The 8,654-nt window shown below is 45.3% G+C and overlaps 1 long non-coding RNA gene across 1 annotated transcript; it reads right to left on the bottom strand.

Annotated features, from left to right (window-relative positions):
* Window positions 1–4,171: 4,171 nt before the first annotated feature.
* Window positions 4,172–7,368, bottom strand: LOC119293599. Its single transcript, XR_005143136.1, has 2 exons — window positions 6,946–7,368; window positions 4,172–4,489 (listed from the first exon to the last, which is right to left on the bottom strand). It is a non-coding gene; the product is annotated as an uncharacterized LOC119293599 (long non-coding RNA).
* Between the last annotated feature and the right edge of the window lie 1,286 nt (window positions 7,369–8,654).

Below are 8,654 nucleotides of genomic sequence, written 5' to 3'. Positions count from 1 at the left end.
CCTTTTCTTTGGGAACTCCAATGTACTTATGAATCGGTAAGGGGCAGCTCGGCTACGACAATGCTTATGAGGGAAACAATCTGGGGTTAACCCATGAATGAGCATAAGAGTATCTCTCGAGTTGAACATATAAAATACATTGAGAGTAAGGTACGAAGGTACAATAAGAGGTTCCAAGCGGATAGATAGTTGCTCGAAGTCTGAACTAGAGTGAGAAAGGGGTTCAGAGTAGCGAGAGTAAGTATTGCGTCTGATACCAGAATAGAGCACTAGGAAGGTGGCCCGTGAATTAAATATGAAGCCAAGTGTGACGAATAACCATTAGAAATAGGGTTGTACAGGAGAGTCAGGTTTCGATCCTGTGGAACTATGGGTTATGGGCCCACCATGTGGGTTAAAAGTAGGAAGGGCGGAGACGTCTTGTGTGATCATGTAAGCAAGGCATGTCAGAGGATAGTGTATCATTTATGTCGGCAACAACATCAGTACCAAGGGCGAGGGACAAAGAGAACCATTTTCCTGCTCGTTGAACGAGGCGGACCAATAGGCAAAGTTCTCATCCATCGGTGTTTTTTTTGCCTGGTGTACCGTCGTTGAGCGTTTATTCAACTTTGCATCTCCGAATTATTTTGTTTAACCTTTCTGGTGATCTATATGGTGGTTACCGGAATGCTATCAACAAAAGCAATAGGGTCTTACTGTCACGGTTGTACACCAGGGTGTTTACATAAGCGAAAGAACATTACTGGTTAGATCATATAGATCACCAGAAAGGTTAAACAAAATAATGGAAAGGAAAAGGTGATCTTCATATTAAACAGAACAATGGAAAGGAAAATGTGTTTAAACACAAATTTCAGGTGGTATATCGTTCCCAAGGACAAACAGTGCATGATATCCATGACAGGATATAACATAGAAAACCCTTTAGGAAAGGGGAGAGAAATTTCATGACATTACCCATACAACGGTGTTTGGATAATGGATAAATAGAATTTAGCATTGTGCTTCAAATGCTCTTATTGATGATCGGAGTAGCACAGACATGCTTCGAGATAGCATTGACATGGACATCAAGTAAGGGTCAGATTTTAGATACACAAGGATCCATCGGGAACAACTTATAGAATAAGTCTTACAATTTCCTCATGGAAGAATGGATAACCTTGCTAATAAGGAAACTATAACAGCAGGTCATCCGTCCAGGTGTGTTGGGCATGCCATCTCCTTACCGGGTCATAAAAGACCAGTCTTATAACTCTTCGAAAAATGTTCCAACCATCATATTTGACCGAGATTCAGATCTGAACGGTGTTAGGATACCTCAGACTCAGGATGCCTCAGAAGAAAAGGTGCAACACAAATTGAGGAGACGACATTGTAAGATTCTCGGGAAAATTACTACAAGAGCGATTTACGAAACAAAAGCTCATCATTAAACAAATGAAGGGACAAGGTGGTAGCTGATGAACTCAGCAACAATTCACCGAGACTTCCAAAAGATGGGTTTCCACAATTATGTGAACAAGGAGATAACATTAGTCAGATCAAAGGATATAATGATGTATGCTCGAGGAAAACATACACAATTAAACATTGGTTGAAAGGTGCACCCGAGATATGGGCTTAGGTAGGAACGATGCTAGAATGGTGTTTCAATAACCAATGGTCTAATAATGAACTTTCGACCATTAACTTCAAGCAATAGGGTTGCTAGAAGTTTGGAGTTACACCGCACATTTCATTTGTTGGTATTCCGGTTAGTAACATTACAAGAATTGAACGGAGATTGCGAGAAGTATCACTTGAATCAAGAATTCTTAAGAGGTGGTGAAATTCTCATGACATTCTTGACATAAAAGATGGTAATACTTCAAGGTAAAGAAGAACAAATGATGGGTAGCAAGGAACTCAAGGTAGAACACAAAACATGAACAAGTTTGTGTTGGAGTTAAGACAATAAAGTGGTCGATGATAACACAAATCATGGAGGCAAGGATGGTATTTCTCATCATGAATTAAATTGATATCCAAGAAAAGCTCAGAATACTAATGATGATCACGACACATTTGTCGAGAGATTTCATGAAAATGTAATCGATCGACGATGACATCAAGTCAAATGAATGATGAAACAAAAGGTTATTGGAACCACGAGTAGGACACAAACTCGAAATCAAGTTTGTTGTTCAACAAGAAATAATATGACGAGGAAGATCGACGTTAGATTATCTTAGCATAGAAAGTTATGCTCCGGGAATAAGGACCAGGTAGCAAAGTTAAAGTCAGCACGATACTGATATAGCCGATCCGGCTAGGAATGACATGATCGAGTACAAACTCGTAAGTAAAGAAGATTACTAAGAGTTGTCTAATCGCGATGCGGACTCAATTCAGTTATCGGTGTACTCGAGTGACTAACCACTCAGAACCCAGGAAAAATTGGAATTGGTGCGAATGTAGTACTTGACGAAGAACTCATAAGAAGATATGGTGTTCCGTGATAACCTCGAGATACCAGGGGGTAATACTCGACGATAGGTCAAAGTAGAGGTTGGACTGGGGTATTGCTCTACAGAAGACAAGTGCTTACACTTGCACTGGAAATGGTATTTAAAGGAGAACATGGTCGGAACCACGATTGCAAAAGGCCAGATCCTAGATATAAGATGAACTTATACCAAGGGAATAATTAATTTTTAAATAAGCTTCAATGAGAAGATGTACATCGTGTCCATGGGCATGAACACAAAGTTCAAGGTCGACTCCCACTTCTCCAATGCACAACCTTTCATTCACTTCTCGCGTTCGATGAAGTTGTAGTGTTGAAATTTTATCTAGCAAAATACCAGAAGAGTACGACTCATGAAACTTTCGAGTTCACACATATAAAGGAAGGCATAGGTTCAACCCATCGAGGTATCGTGGAAACATATTCCACAAGCTTCAATAGTAAATATCACCAGCTCGAAAGTAGAGCATGGTTGGCAAAGCAGAGGATACAATTTACCAAAGGCATTATGTATCCGAGAAAAGACTCACAAAGTTATTGAATGTGAAGGACGTCGTTGGATAAAATCCAATAAAGGTTCTGGTGGTCCACAAGGGATCTGAGGTGAGTATCGGTACTCAACCAGAAGATGAAAGAATGCAAATGCCATAGGTTATGGAATCATCTGGATAATTCGAAGCTTAATTGCAAAGGAAGTATGATTCCAAATCGAAGGATCAGAAGCAGACGCTCTGATCAAGGATGGATAAGTTGAATAGACTTAGGGGCACAATCAATGGTAATTTGGTTGGTCGAGAACTAGGTCATGTTTAAACTGACATTTGAGTCGGAAAGATATTTTAAAAGGATCAACCGATGATTGCGTGCATTTGCACTCATGTTGAATCAATAGGATCAAAATGATGGTGTTAAAAAGATACTAATGAATATTGCCAGACATATGGGAAGCATCCATAATGCAAGCAGACAAGTATTTGCAGAGCAATAAAGCTGCTAAGGATTTTCGGAGGACCGAATAGTATTTCAAAGACTTTTGTGAAACACCTGAACAACTGGGGATGAGCGGATACTCGGTAAGTGCGAGGAATTATCCGTAGCGGTATTCATGTTGAATAGAGCTAACAGTAGGCACAAAGGATTCTCGAGATATTGGAAAATATTTCGTGGTATCTAGTAATATCAAGAGCATCTTGGGATGAAGGTATGGATGGCGAGTGTATGTATTTATCCATAGGGATATATCGATGCTAGGGGATTGCAAAAACGGCGGCCACAAAGTCTCAAGAGAACATCAGAGGGTATCTTCAGAATCTTCTGGTGTAGCAGGCGATCATCTGTGATAAGGGCTCTCCGGGAGGAAGTAGTTACGAGAACCTAGAGTCAGAGTTATTAAAATTAATTAAACCCGAATAGAAGAGAGATCAAAGTCCCAGAGTATAGGCTAGGAATAAAAGATCATAATACCACCCAATGGCAACATGGGCCCGTAAGACACACAACCATGTTAGTAAAAGTTTTGTAGAGACTAGACTCAACTTCGGCCAAGGAGTTTGGAAGGGGGATTCCTATAGGCAGTCGGCTCTGATACCAACTTGTGATGCCCCCGTTTCAATCATACACTAATCATGCACGCAAACATGTACGATCAAGATCATCGACTCACGGGAAGATATCACAACACAACTCTAAAAGTAAAATATGTCATACAAGCATGATATTACAAGCCAGGGGCCTCGAGGGATCGAATTCAAGTGCTCGACATAAATGAGTCAGCAAAACCAACAATATCTGAGTACAGACATAAGTTAAACAAGTTGCCATAAGATGGCTAACACAAACTGGGATACAGATAGACAGAGGCGCACGCCTCCTGCCTGGGATCCTCCAAAACTACTCCTAGTCATCATCAGCGGCTTGCACGTAGTAGTAGGCACCTCTAGTGTAGTAGGAGTCATCATCGACGGTGGCATCTGGATCCTGGGCTCCGACGTTTGATTGCGGCATCCGGGAAGAAGAGGAAAAAGGGGGAAAGAGGGAGCAAAGCAACCGTGAGTACTCAGCCAAAGTACTCGCAAGCAAGGATCTACACTACATATGCATGGGTATATGTGTAAAGAGGCAATATCGATGGACTGAACTGCAGAATGCCAGAATAAGAGGGGGGATAGCTAGTCCTATCGAAGACTACGCTTCTGGCAGCCTTCGTATTGCAGCATGTAGAAGAGAGTAGATTGAAGTCCTCCAAGTAGCATCGCATAGCATAATCCTACCCGGCGATCCTCCCCTCATCACCCTGTGGGGAAGCGATCACCGGGTTGTGTGTGGAACTTGTCTGGGTGTGTTTTATTAAGTATCCGGTTCTAGTTCTCATAAGGTCAAGGTACAACTCTTGGTCATCCTTTTACCGAGGGACACGGCTATTCGAATAGATAAACTTCCCTGTAGGGGTGCACCACATAACCCAACACGCTCGATCCCCTTTGGCCGGACACACTTTCCTGGGTCATGCCCAGCCTCGGAAGATCAACATGTCGCAGCCCCACCTAGGCACAACAGAGAGGTCAGCACGCCGGTCTAACTCCTATGTGCGCAGGGGTCTAGGCCCATCACGCATTGCAGAACTGCATGTTGCGTACGCCGCCAGAAGCAGACCTAGCATCCTTAATACAAGAGCAGGCTTATGGTCCAATCCGGCGCGCGATGCTCAGTCGCTGACGTCATGAAGGCTTTGGCTAATACCGTGCCCATAACTGTTCCCGTGTAGTTGGTTAGTGCGTATAGGCCAGTGGCCAGACTCAGATCAAATACCAATATCTCATTAGGTGTGTTATTATGAAGTAACCACGGACGCCGACCAGGGCCAGGCCCACCTCTCTCCTAGGTGGTCTCAACTTGCCCTGTCGCTCCGCCACAAAGTAACAATCGGGGGCCGTCGGGAACCCAGGCCCACCTCTACCGGGATGGAGCCACCTGTCCCTTCAGCCCCCATCTCCGAACAGTATCATAAGTAATGTAATAGTATAAAGTATATAGCATATGCCCATGATCATCTCCCGAAGTGATCACGGCCCAATAGTATAGCATGGCAGACGGACAAGAGTGTAGGGCCAATGATGGAACACTAGCATCCTATACTAAGCATTAGGATAGCAGGTAAAGGTATCAACAATTGTAGTAACAATGTCAGGCTATGCGGGAGGATAGGATTAACCGAAAGTAGTCACATGCTACACTACTCTAATGCAAGCAGTAGAGAGAAGAATAGGCGATATCTGGTGATCAAGGGGGGGGGGGCTTTCCTGGTTGCTCTGGCAACAAGGAGGGTTCGTCAATTCCGTAGTCGAACGGGGCAGCAGCAGCGTTGGTCTCGTAGTCTACGGGAGAGAAGGGGGGAAGAAACAGTAAATATAAGGCAAACATAAGCAAGACGATGCATGACATGACAACGAGCGGTGTTAGGTGTGCCCTAATGCGGTAGTAGGTGATACCGACGAAGGGGGGAAACTTCCGGGAAAGTATCCCCGGTGTTTCGCGTTTTCGGATAGATGAACCGGAGGTGAAATGTTGCAGGTTTGGTATGCTAGGTATGTGTGGCGGACGAACGCGCTGTGTATCTGGATACGTCTCATCGTTCTGAGCAACTTTCATGTACAAAGTATTTTCATCCAGGTTACAGATTATTTTATATGATTTTCCTAAGTTTAAATGATTTTCTAAAATTATTTTAATTTGAAAATGAATTTATTACATCAGCCTGACGTTATCATGACATCAGCAGTGAACAGAGACCGTTGACTGGGTCAGCTGACGGGTGGGTTCCGCATGTCATAGGTTGTTCACTAATTATCAGCTAACATTTTAGTTAGCAGGTTAATTAGATTTATTTAGTTAACTAAGCAGAGTTAATTAAGTTAATTAATTATCCTAATTAATTAATTAATTGTTATTATTTTTATTATGAATTTTTTAACATTTCAGAGGGGGCGGCCCCGCATGTCATTGACCCTAGGGGCCATAGCGGGTCGGGCGTCAGGCACACCCGAATGGCCGCTGGCCCTCGGGGGTGCACCCGACTTGGGCGCTGCGGGCGCCTGGTGGGAGATGGCGCTGGCGCGCCACCATAGAGCTCCGGCGAGCTGTAGCCGGGTGGAGCTGGGGGTAGAGGCGGTCGGTGGATGTGGAAGAGGCAGGGGGGCATTGGCCGGCCAAAGGCGTGGCCGGAGGCAGGGACCGGGTCCGGCGCAGACGCACGCGAGCGTGTCGGTGGGCTCCGGGGGCGAGCAGGGATAAACGGGGCGTGTGCACGGTGGCTGTGAGGTGTGGGCGAGTGCTACTAGGCGCGCAACGGGGTGCACGGGACACGCGCGCATCGAGCGGGCGGGCGCGGGTGGTCACCGCGATGAGCAGGGGAGCAAAGGGAGGCGGGGCCTCACCAACGTTGCCGAGAAGAGGGGGCGGTGGGGCTCATCGGAGGCTGGTGATGAGGAGGATGGGGACGAGCAACGGCGGGGTGGAGATCCGGCGAGGAAGCGGGATCCAGTAGTCGACGGCGGAGTGGTGGCGAGCGCTGGCACCGGGGATCGGCTCGGGTGCTGATCCAGATCCCACGGGAGGGGAAGCTCCGGCGAGGTGGTCCTCCGAGCGACGGCGACAAGGACGACAGGCGAACAATGAGGCACCAGGGCGCGGGTTGCGTGCCCCAATCCAGATCGGGACCGAGTGGAGCGACGGGGCATCGAGCGACGCCGGCGACGTCAAGGGGCGACATAGCGCCGAGGTGGCGCCGAAGGCGGCGATCGGCGTCGAGGGCGAGGCCCTGGATCCAGAAGGGATTGACCAGAGGAGGGGCAAGGGGATCGAGGGGTGGGGGGGTTGTGCGGTCGTGGGTTAGGGCTACGGAGTAGTGGGGGGGTTAGTAGTGGGTTAGGTGGACCGGGGTGGGCCGACCTGTTGGGTCGGTTGGCCCATGGGGGGTCCTTGTGTTTGCTTTTTTATCTTTTTTTTGCTTAGTTTCCTTTTATTTTTGTTTTAGTAAAAATACCAAAATGGCACCTAATTTGATGTTACCCAATATGGCACTACCACATTAGCTAGCTACCTAAACTAAAAATAGTTTTGTAATTATTTGTCATTTCAAAGTATTTAAGTAATAGTTTTTGCTACTGTTTTATTCATCTTATTGCATTTAAACGTTTTATAAAAGTAGGGTTTGCTCACATTAATAACCTATGCATTATCTGGCACAAACTAAACATTTTAGTTTTAATATTTGAAAGCTTTTGATGTTTGCCTCTATTTTGAATTTGAATTTGAATCGGTTTCGAACTAACGCGAGATTAGCAACAGTAATCGAGGTGACGTGGCATCATTAGCAAAGGTTATTGTAGCTTGATTATCCGGGCGTCACAATCTTCATGATAAACCTTGTAAAATAAGAGAGAATAGCCATAAGTATTGTGACATAACGTGTAATAACAACCCATAATTTAATGAATATTGATATAAAGCATGATGCAAAATGGACGTATCATTGTCCTATGGACTAAACCCTCCGGTTTATATAGAAACCGGAGGGGGCTAGGGTTACAAAAAGTCGGTTACAGAGAAAGGAATCTACATATCCGAATCGGCAAGCTTGCCTTCCATGCAAAGGAGAGTATCATCCGGACACGGGAAGAAGTCCTCTATCTTTTATCTTCATAGCCCAACAGTCCGGCCCATGTATATAGTCCGGCTGTCCGAGGACCCCTTAATCCAGGACTCGCTCAGTGAGAGGGTGAACCACTCCAGGATAAGGTAAGTAAGTAGTAGCGTGTTTTAGGGATACGCGCTACTACTATGGGACGTAGCAGTAGCGCCGGTTAGGCATACACGCTACTGCTAATGGGGCTAGCCATCATCACCCAATACAAATATAGCAACAGTGCGCTTTAGGAGAACGTGCTACTGCTAAAGTAGTAGCAGTAGCGCGGTCTATTTAAACACGCTACTCCTAAGAAGCAGTAGTGCCCTATTTTGTCCAGCTCTACTGCTAAGATGTTGTGTATAAGGTTTTCCCTAGTAGTCTGAAGAGATGCACAAATCCTGCTCTTACTTTGCATACGGGTGTTCTTTCTAAAACGTTTGCGATCAAGAGCCATTA

This window comes from Triticum dicoccoides, chromosome 4B, assembly GCF_002162155.2.
Source record: "Triticum dicoccoides isolate Atlit2015 ecotype Zavitan chromosome 4B, WEW_v2.0, whole genome shotgun sequence".
Taxonomy (NCBI): domain Eukaryota; kingdom Viridiplantae; phylum Streptophyta; class Magnoliopsida; order Poales; family Poaceae; genus Triticum; species Triticum dicoccoides.
The sequence above is the reverse complement of the archived record's forward strand: the minus strand, read 5'-3'. Positions and strand labels throughout refer to the sequence as shown.